Below are 10,965 nucleotides of genomic sequence, written 5' to 3'. Positions count from 1 at the left end.
CTCTACTGAGTTTTAGCCTTCTCCACAGACTCGCAATAATAACATCTGAAAATTGTCTATAAGTCAAGTTACTTAGCCTGTGGGTTTCTACTTCCTTCCAGTAAATTCCTAATCACACTATCCTAAATTGTGGCAAAGTAGAAAATAAGATAATGTGTTAATACCCTGATGCCACTGGTTGGCTTGTGGAATCTGTACAATAGAAGTGATTGGTTCCTTCCACCAGACTCTAAACTTGTTTCACCCTCTCACATCCACAGGCAATTTTTTTTTGTAATCTTGGCAAAATTAAGAATTAATTAATTCTAAATTAAAATAATTGATTAAGAATGTTTAACTTTGGGGAGTACCATTATTGCTTTCACCCCACAACCCAGCACTACCATTTAAAACAGTCTTGGATATGCACATTTCCCATGTGTTCCTTGCACACTCCCCATTATTACCTTTTCCCCATTTCCCACTTCTGTGTTGAGACTAAAGATCCCATGGTAAAATGGGATCAAGTACTTAATGTTTATTGGGGAACATGGATTTCCATTTGACATATTTTCTCCCCTCTGGGTCCAATAATTGCCTTTTAGCCAGGGTCAACATGAAAACTGGTGGGTTGTAGGCAAGCCCATAGTGTACCATTAAGGGAGACCTGGTAAAAAGGACTCTAAAGAAGCCTAGGCCACCATGATGAATAAGATGAAAACATGCCATAAACAGAAAGATGAACAACTCTACCTAAAGAGTTAATTAGCTTCATAAAGAATATTGGCGAAATATTCAAGATAAAAGAAAGTGATCATTTTCATGTTCTTTTCTTGTGACATGGTCATCTACTTTATGCCGTAAAAGCCAAAGGAGGAGGAAGGCTTCAAGAGGAGTCTACATAGTTATAGGCCTTTCTAGTGACACTTGGAAGTAATTATTAGTTCTGGAAATTTAATCCTTTTCTAATCAATGAGATGAGTCTATTTATACCTTATAATGAATTCATAGAGTTTTGGTGAACCCAAAAAACTAATGGGGATAAACATGAGAAAACAGGACAGTGGATTGCAATTAAAACAATAAATAAACTTATTTTTATTATCTGCAAAGAGGTTTCTCCCAAGATTTTAAAAAACACACAGTACTGGCTGTAATAAGATTTTCAGAACGATTGTAAAAATAGAACTCCTTAATGGGCCGTTATTCGTATAGTTGAAAAGCAAACAGCTTCAGTGGCCATTTTACCCCCAGGAGATAAGATTCAGATGTTTGCACATCATTCCTCATTCTTCCAAGGTTTTGTTCTGCATCCTACCCCTCTTGAAACTCTCTATTTCCTGCACACTCTACACATCCTAAGTAGGCCAGTCTTCTACAACTCTGGATTCTTTGAGTACTCCTGCCATAACTGATTGTTCTTTCTTGCCAGAAATCCCTGGTTTTTCCTCCTTGGGGTAACTGTATGGCCACTTTATTCTAAAAGCATCTCCAGATTGACTGGCTTTATGGACACTGATTGTTTGGATTTTCCAATTTTCTATCTATCTATCTATCTATCTATCTATCTATCTCCTAGATGTTTTTTTTTAACCCATCAATCATCTCTGATAGATAGACTAGAGGTTGCCCTCCATTTTTAAAATTCCCTTTGTGTTACTAGAACCTGAGACATGGGTAACCCATAAAGGATAGGGAGTAAATGGAGCCGTAGGGATGGGGGAGGGGACTAGAGATGAAACAAAATATGGCGACTCAACAAAACGTAAGGTACTGTTGGCTGTTATTTCCGAGAGCAGGTGCTCAAAGATAATGAGCCAGTAAAGAAGTAAATACTGTTAGTCATGTAGAAAGATGGCAGAGAGGGAAAATGACATATAGTCAGTGAAAATTTAACCATATGCTAAGGAACCTTTCATAATTTATTAACTCTTTTTTCTTCATTTGGAGGTTGCTTGAAGGTATACTATAAATAAAAGGTCAATGGTGATTTTTATAAGCATTACCAAATTCTGGGAAACTTTCCACTGAATATGAATTAGGATCACCCAGAAAAATACTGAGCAGATGAAGAACAAGAAGAGGAAGAACACCGCTCATGAATAAAGGAAGCAGCTGTTGAATGTGTGAGATCCAGACTGTACCAGGCATTGGATGAGGGAGTCTGAGAATGTTTTTCCTCTTGGCATTTCCAGAGCAAGATAAAATAGTAAACAAGCTAGGTATCAATAATTGCAGCCAAGAGGAAAGGCAGAGAAACAATAGAGGGTAACAGAGGCTGTTATTTTGGTAACCGGTTACCTGGTAAGATGAGGCCTCCCAGAGAAACAACATTAATTCCAAGGTCTCACTGAATGGAGGAGCTCTGAGGACATGGTGGAGAAGAATCTTTAGAGAAGATGGGATGTGTCAGAGATCAGAGAGAGTTAGCCTATCTGTGAGACCCAAAAGAGGTCCATGTGGACAGGACACAGAGCAGGAGCCATGCCCATAATGAACATGGAGAAGCAGAGCAAAGGCAGCCAGGCAACGGTGTAGAGGTCAAACACTGGAGTCTGAATTTCCTTCTGGGAGTGAAAATGGATCTGATTTAGACTTGATACAGAATGCTTTGTCCTCCGATACAGAATGCTTTGTCCTCTGTGTGACAGATACTTGATAACAGGGCAGTGATTTGAAGCAGGGTAGTGAGGGCAGAACCTGAATGAGGGATGGTGGTGGCATGAGTCACATCTTGGCAGTGGAGAGGAGAGAACTGAAATTACAGTGATTATTTGGCTACAGAGTGTGGAAAGGATCATAATTTCCATAAATGTAAAAATTGAGCAGAAAATTGTGGGTATACAAGGAATGGGGCTAGATAAACGTTTGGTGCAATGGCAACATGGAGGTGAATGGGAACTGGGCAGGGACTACAAACAAGGACAGAAGAAGCCAGATGGTGCAAAGTTGAGTTACCCAGAGCCTTCATCATCAGCCACTGAGTGGTCATGGAGGTTATATGAATAAAAGTGACATAATGAAGCTCAGTTTGCATATCTTTCACTACAGAACAAAGCATTCACTGAAAGGTGATGAAGTGGGACCTCAGCTCACTGCCACAGCAGCAGAATTTCCCAAGGGGGATCCCCTGGCTTAACACAGAGTGCATACAGATCCCTCATATGACTGCAGTAAGAGCTGACCTTCCACATAATCACTTGTGAGCGGTCCTCTCTCCCTTTAGCTATTGGAGGAAGTATGGGAATATCCACATCCACATCCTTCATCCACAATGTGCACATATTTCTCAGATGGCTTTGCCTTGTGTGACAAGTCTTTTTCATCCTGGGAAGGTTCAGGGAAGCTATCTCTTCTTCCTCCTGCCATTCATCACCCTCAGACCCTACTCCTGTTTTCCCTGACAAGGCACAGTAGTAAAAATATGCAAAGTTAACTTCATGATGTCACTTTTTAAGAATATAACCTCATACACACCAGACAAGCAGTAGGATGAGATTGAATGGCCAAAAGCTCTCCTATGGATTAATGGATCTTATTCTGCAATAGTCCACGATTAGAATAAATGACCAATCCTTCCACATGACATCTGTGTTTACACATTAGAGGCATTACACGTTTTTTTAAAGAGCTCCAGGCAAGGCTAGCAATGGTGAGATATTCCTCTTTAAACACAGTGTATAACCTGAATGACAAAAAACCTTAATGGAGAACGCCTATACTTGCCAGCAATCTGCCCAATACAGCAGTTGAAAAACAGAGATAAAAATACTGTGCAGTCCTGTGAGCTTATGTTAATTAAGTTGAGGAGAGAGATAAGGGCTCAGACAATTGCAATAAGATGCAAAGTCTCTCTATTATCATTTCATGATGGGATCCACCATTATCTGGAACCCACCACACTGGCAGCTAATTCATATGTAGAAGTCCACATGCAAAATATCTTACTTTATTTTCCTTTGGACAGAGGTGTTTTTTTTTTTTTTTTTTTTTTTTTTTTTTTTTTTTTTTTTTTTAAACAGAGGGTGTATTTATTTATTTCCTTATAGAGGATAGGGGTTAGATTCATAAACACTAGTATGACCAAGTAAGACTACATTCTCACTGTCAGGCTTCTTATTATACCATGGTCCAAAACTCAGTAATCATTCTAGCTTAGACTTGAATCCTCAACTAATTTAAATACTGCCTTTTGTAGATTTTAGACAGAATTCGGGACAGAAAATGCAGTTGAGGGCTGTAGCTAAGAGATACATGCTGCCTCTGAGAGACTAAGATCAGTTGTTAATTTTCACATTGATTAGCCTTTCAAATGCTACTGTGAATTAAAATGTCAAGACCTCCTTAGCACAGGCTTTTTATTTTACCCGTTTTAGTGTGATCATTCCATTTCGTTAGCCTATGTTCAACAAAATGTAGTTTAGCTAGCTGTGACAGGAGCTTAAAGAGAAGATAAAGGTTTCTCCGGGAGCACAGATTAGCACTGACAAAGCCCTGAACAGCCACGAGCTCTGCGTGTTTTCCATCTCCCTCATTTTTTGCACCACAAGATAAGGTGAGGTATGCAATGGGAGACTCCTGTGTTATAGTTAATTTTAACTCCCATATCAATACGCAGAGGCCTTTTCAAGTTATAAAAAGTGTGCCATTATTGTTATCAACTGGAGAGAATGATGTCATTGTTCTTATAATTGCATAAAAAAAAAAAAACTGGCAAGTAACCGAAGGGTGAAAGAACCCGTTAGGCTGGGGAAAAACCTCAGGCACCCAACAAGACACTTTTTGATATAAGCAAGACCACGTCCAGTGCGGAATTTTCTTCTCGACTCACCATTAAAGTCAAAGAAAGAGACTTACAGCTGTGTCTCAGAAACTTGGTTTGTTACTTGCTTGGCAATACTTTATTTGTGACTTCTACAAAGCGTAAAAATTAGGACAGACATCTATCCAAATTTGTTATTCCATTTAAAGACTTAAAATTATCAACTCACTCCTGGATTGGTCATATCCATAAAGATTTTAGGGTTTGGGAATCTGGAACAGGTATATAAATTAAAGATTTACTGAAAGAAAATTACTTGGTAGAAGTAAATGAATTAGATCCTAGAAAGAGTGTGTTAGATCAGGAGCCCTGGAGGAAGACCTTCATAGGAGCCGATAGTCCTTGGCAGTAGATAAGTCGTTTGCCTTGCTATGCTCAGCCCACCTTGCATACTTCTTGCCTCCCCCAGTGGAAGCTTGGGTTAGATATTACCTGGGGGACCTTTGGGTTCTGCATTTTTCTGTCTTTGATGTGGTTGCCAAGATGGGATAATTTAACATGCCTTTTATATTTCAAAGAGCATATTTCACATAAGTTTAATTATCAACCTCAAACTCATGTGACTGAAACCCAAGAGAGATAGCGATAACAATAATACCATTCCTCTGCAGAAGAACAAGAGAGGAATAAATTCTGCTGCAGTTCTGAATTCATGCTGCTGTGGTCATTCTTTCATAAGGCTCTCGTATCCCTACACTCACCAAGTGAATTCTACAGTACTGAAATTAACTGTTGTTTATGTATTGTAGGGCCATATACAAATCCTGGGTGACAAGTCGCCAGATTATCTATTTTTGACTTTTTTCTCCTTCTCCAAATCCAGTAAAGACATAACAGAAATCAACAAAACCCTCAGAGTAGTTAAGACCTAATGTATGTAAACTACAGTCTGCAGAAGACATTTTAAGTGCATGCTAACCATAGGATGTTGCTAATGACCCCAGAGATCTTCCAGTCACAGCTTACCTTTAAAGACTTCTTCTATGTCAAGTGCTTTGTGTTTCTCTCTTTCCAATGTGACCTTTGGTTCCAGTTTCCAAGAACCCCAGTTAAATGTAACACCAAAAAGTTTTGAATTGTGCACCATTGTGGGGGGCAGAGGGGTGTCACATAATGTATAAATTCAACTTCCTTCTCTTTCTTTGGTTTCATTGTTGAGGTGAGGTGTGGGGGTGAATTGGGGGTCACCCTCAGCCCTTCTGTATTACTGAGCTGTAGCCCTGGCCTTTCCAGCTTTTTCCTAGCTGACATAATTTTTCATTTCTTTTATGCTGTGATTGTTGTTTTAGTGATTACACAGGTTTGTCTCTAAGGCACAAACTGTCCAGAGACAGTTTCAAGTGACATGACCTAATTGGGCCCTTAGCCATGTACATTCCTGAACTCTCACCCAGGAAATGCTGGTCATGATCTGTACAAATGGCCAAGGGACACTCCTGAAGACCTGGAAAGCCTTGGCCATGCTGTCATATCTGAGAGAGGTTTTGCTAGTTCTTTCCGCATGTACCCACACCCCCATTTTATAATCGTTGAGCTGGTTTTTGGAGTTAAGAGATGAAATTGTACTACCATCCAGTTGGCGATTTGAGATATTGGTAACCATTACCAGGGAGTGGCTGAGGAGGGCTGATGTTGGGAGAAGACTCTGAACACTATAAATAGGCCAGTGTTCCCAGCTTGCAGCAAACAACCCACATTCATGCTTACTAGGAAGCCAACACGGAGAACTTTCCAAAATTGAGTTTCATTTCACTTCTAACTCAATTACATGAAAATTACTAATTGTTCCCCACAAATGTAATTAAAATAAATTACTTTGCCTCTGCAATGGGTTTGGCTAAAATGGAACTGCCCATTGATGAAAAAACAATTAGACATTTATCCACAGATGCCACATACAGAGTTTGACTTTAAAAGAACTGTGAGGCAGTTCAAGGTCACTATTTTCCTTCTTTTGCTTGTTTTATCATGCATACTAGAGACAGCAACAGATCCAACTAGCTTCTGTGGCTTCTCTGTTTCAATTCATTTTAGCGCATTTTGTTTAATCAATAGATAACATTATTTGTAGTAGGAAGGGTCAATTCTCTTCCCACTTTCTATCATCTACCTTGAAACTCTCAGTTCTCAACTATGTAATTCATCATATTTGCTGGAAAATGTATTTGTTTTCTATCTTGCCAGTCAGCTAGGAACCCCCACATGAGACACAGATTCTTGCTACCTAAAGACTTATCGTCAGTATGAGTATGCCATATGGACTTGCTAAATGAATGTTCATTTGTTAATCTGTACAGGTATGTTCAGGAATGGTTTACCAAAGAATTGCCATTGTGGAAACAATAAAGCCAGGACTCTGGGTCTTGAGATAGTAACATCAACGCCTTCTAACAAGGAATGATTTTATTCATGTGTTCAGCACACAATAGAACACTACAGGTCTGTTTTCAAGGTAAAGATAGTCTTTTTTTTTTTTTTTTTTCTAAATCATCTTTGACTAACCCAAATTCTAAGTTATGTTAAGAGAGCTAAAACATGTAGCAGGGGCCCAGAGGTCATTCTATCATTACTGTATGATTTGTATGCAATCTATTTCCTTTATAAACAACATAGTAGGTTGGCAGAAACATTTACATCTCTCTTTGTTTGTCAACTTAAATTTGACTCAGACCTTTGGGCTGACAGGAAATGTAGCCTCGGTTACCATTTTCCTTCTTTAGAGCATTCCTATTGTTCATAGACTCTAGGATGTTTCTAGGCCCAGAAGTGCTGAAGGAGCCCTAGTCATTGGTACAAACACAACCCACTACCAACCAATTCTATATTTGGCTTCAGGTATAGAGACTCTTGTTGCTACACTTGGGTCTGGAAGTCTCTGATGAGGCTGGGTTTTTTATATATTGAGGAAACATCTTTCATAGGGATCTCATAAGGCCAACTCTCAGAAGTCATACCAACTCTACAAAGCATTCATAGGATATGGACCTACAGCTTCTTCTGGGTCTTAGGTTTTGGAAAATCACTATCTTAAGACCTCCAAAGGCCAAATCCTTTCTTCCTCTCTTTCAGAACACCTGCCTAATCATAATTACCTTTAGCCTTTTACTATAGTTTGGATCTGGAATGGTCCCAAGTTTCATTTGTTGAAATCGTGTTCCATAGAGTAGATTTTTGGGATATGGTAGAATCTTTACAAAATGGAACCAAGTAGAAGGAAGATAACTCACTAGGGTTGTGCCCTTGAAGGGACATTGGTCCCTGGCTCCTCCTCTTTCTCTCTTTGCTTCCCTACTGCCAAGAGGTTAAATTTATTTAGATATACACTCCCACTATGATGTATTTCCTTACCACAGGTCCCAAACAATGTAGTCAATAAATCAAGCACTGAAGTCCCTAAAACTCCAAGCTAAATTATTTTTTTCTTATAGTTTGATTGTTCAGATAGTTTTAGTAGTAACAGAAAACTGACTAACACATACCCCCCAAAGGGCAGAAAGCACCCTTTACCTCTACCGGGAAGTAGAAGCAGAAGAACAGTAAAGTAAATATTAAAAGCTTCTGTTTCTACAAGCAATGTTTACCCACGCATATTTCACGTAAGGAGGATTGGTGCTGGGTTGAGAAACAGGGATAGAAAAAAAGAGATTATACTGACAAATTAGCATTTAAACAAAGTGTGTCATCACTATTAAATGCTTTTGTTTTACTTAAAAAAAATTAGTGTGTGCCTGCCCCTAGAGGGATTGCAGGGGTGGCTGTTGTGTCAAATGAATGTGTCAGCAGGTGGCAGAGAGGAAAGAGGCTGTGTCTATGCTCAGTGTCCTGACCTGTGAACATCTGACTGATCAGTAACCTAACATTCCCTGAAAACAAGCAAGCCTGAGATGACCACCAGGCCAGTACCAGGCAGCCTCCAGACAGGCAGCTAGCCTGAGATGACCACCTGTACATTGTAGCACAGCCTGGCTAGGCTCCCAAGGTGGCGAATGAGCTGGAGACTAGAAGAACCTGGCCTGGGACTATGACCCTGGGCAGGAGTGATCCTGAGTCAGATGACCCTTCTATGGGGTCACAGGGCTAGGCCCAGGCAAGGAGTGAGCCCGAGACAACTTCTAGTCTGATGACAGGGGGCCCAGATAGGGAGCTAGCCAGAAAAGACCACAAGTCAGAGTTCCACACAAGCCTTGGGGAACAGACCATGACTGAGGTGACCCACCCTGGAGTCATACTTCTCAAGCAGGGCATAGCATGCTGAGACCACTACTGAGCTAAGCCCAGCCACTCAGGATGTGGGCATAAAAAATAGAGGTAAAACTGGAGGGTAGTAAGGAACAGTCCTATGTGAGTAGCTGGTGATGCTGGTGGTGGAGTCCTGGCCTGTGCTGCCACCAGGGGACATATCTGGGTCATGGCCCTACAGTAGCAGGGTTCAGTTACCACCAAAGGCCAGGTGGACATCCCTGGTCTGGGCTGACACCTGAGGACATGTTGATGTCTGGGGGTTGTGCAGAACTGGCCCCAGCCAACACCTAGGCATCAGGGGAGAATTGGCTCTGAGGACATGCCAGCAAAAGAGCTGTTCCTATCCCTAGGCAGCTTTAGTACTTCAGAAAGCTGGCCCTGCCACTTGTCTCCCTTGCAGTGGGATAGACAAGGGAGAGATAAGAGATACCCTACTCTGCCCTTGCCTCTTACCACCTGCAGCAGGCAGGAAACCTGGCCCTGGGTCATGAGAGCAGGGGAACTGGCCCTGTTCTTCACCAGCTGCACCACTTACGAGAATGGGCCCTGTTTATTGCCTGGGCAGCACAGTAGAGCTGACTTGAGGAGCTGACTTGAGGAGTGGGGCTCTGGCAAGCCAGGTGAGTGTGGGAGAGTTGTTCCCACCACTTGTCTGCTGTGTGGTGACATGGGTAAGGGAGAAATAGTCCCCCTCACTCCTTGCCACCTACAGCAGGCAGGAGAGCTAGCCATCAGATTATCAGAGCAGGAGAGCTGTCTCTGTCTCTCACTATTGCAGCACTCAGCACTGGGGAGGTCAGGTCCTGAACCTTGCCTAAGCAGCACAGTGTAGCTGGCCTTGGATGTGGGGTTTATAGGTGACCCAGCCTCAAGGGTGTGAGTACAAGAAAGCTGGCCACGCCTCTTGTCTGCTGTGCAGATGTCCTTCTCCCCTTTCCCATCCCTCTATACCTATGAGAGGAGGGAGACTTGACTCAGAGGTCCTAATAGTGGGAGAACTGTCCCTGTCCCTTACTAGCTGAAACACTTGGGAGAGAGAGCCCTGCACCTGACCTGGACAGCAGCGGAGAACTGGTGCTGGTTGCTCAAGGGGGCTGGGTTGCAAGTGAGCCCGTTCCAAGGGCAAGAGAGTGGGAGAGCCAGCTCAATCTCTCTCCTGCTGCAGCACTCTGGAGAGTGTGCCTTGTTCCTCACCTGGGTAGCACAGTAGAGCTAGCCCAGATGGTAAGGGTGTGGATGAACTAGCTCCAAGGGCATGAGAATGGAAGAGTTGACTGTGACCCTTGCTGGTTGTGGCATTGAATAAGACAGCCAGGGCAGGGCAGGAGACTGTCCCAGTGGTGTGGGTGCTGAAGAGCTGGTGGGCTGACAGACTCAGATACCTCTCAGGACCAAATCCAGGGCTTTGAATTGACCCACCCCAACATCTACTCCATCAATGAGTGCTGGAGTTCATGAAGGGGCATGTCTTACATGCCCAAAACTACAAGATCTCCATGAGACAGGACAACAACAGGATATCTGAGAGGAGTCTCAGCGAGATTCCAGTATCAATAGAATAGCAGAAGCCAAAGGCCTCATACCAGACCAATGAGTCATTGCAGTGAACTTCTTCAAGAAAAGATGTGTGGACAAAAGGGTACACTGTGGGGCACGCTGTGACACACTACAGCTTCCACAACAGAATTGGTTTCTCTCTCTCTCTCTCTCTCTCTCTCTCTCTCTCTCTCTCTCTCTCTCTCTCTTTCTCTCTTGGCAGGGAGGTTGCAATGGTGGAGGGTGGGTATGAGGGGAGAAGGAGATGAGTGGGATTGGGGTGCATGATGTGACATTCACAAAGAACCAATAAAATGTTTTAAAAACTTGGTGCATGAGTGTGTGTGTGTGTGTGTGTGTGTGTGTGTGTGTGTGTATGTGTGGTT

General features: G+C 42.2%; 1 non-coding gene across 1 annotated transcript; it reads left to right on the top strand.

Annotated features, from left to right (window-relative positions):
• The first annotated feature begins 8,528 nt into the window (after positions 1–8,528).
• LOC117722147 (small nucleolar RNA SNORA17) lies at positions 8,529–8,662 on the top strand. The gene has a single exon (XR_004608531.1). It is a non-coding gene; the product is annotated as a small nucleolar RNA SNORA17 (small nucleolar RNA).
• The last annotated feature ends 2,303 nt before the right edge of the window (positions 8,663–10,965 follow it).

This window comes from Arvicanthis niloticus, chromosome 16 (genome assembly GCF_011762505.2).
Source record: "Arvicanthis niloticus isolate mArvNil1 chromosome 16, mArvNil1.pat.X, whole genome shotgun sequence".
Classification (NCBI taxonomy): Eukaryota; Metazoa; Chordata; class Mammalia; order Rodentia; family Muridae; genus Arvicanthis; species Arvicanthis niloticus.
The sequence above is the reverse complement of the archived record's forward strand: the minus strand, read 5'-3'. Positions and strand labels throughout refer to the sequence as shown.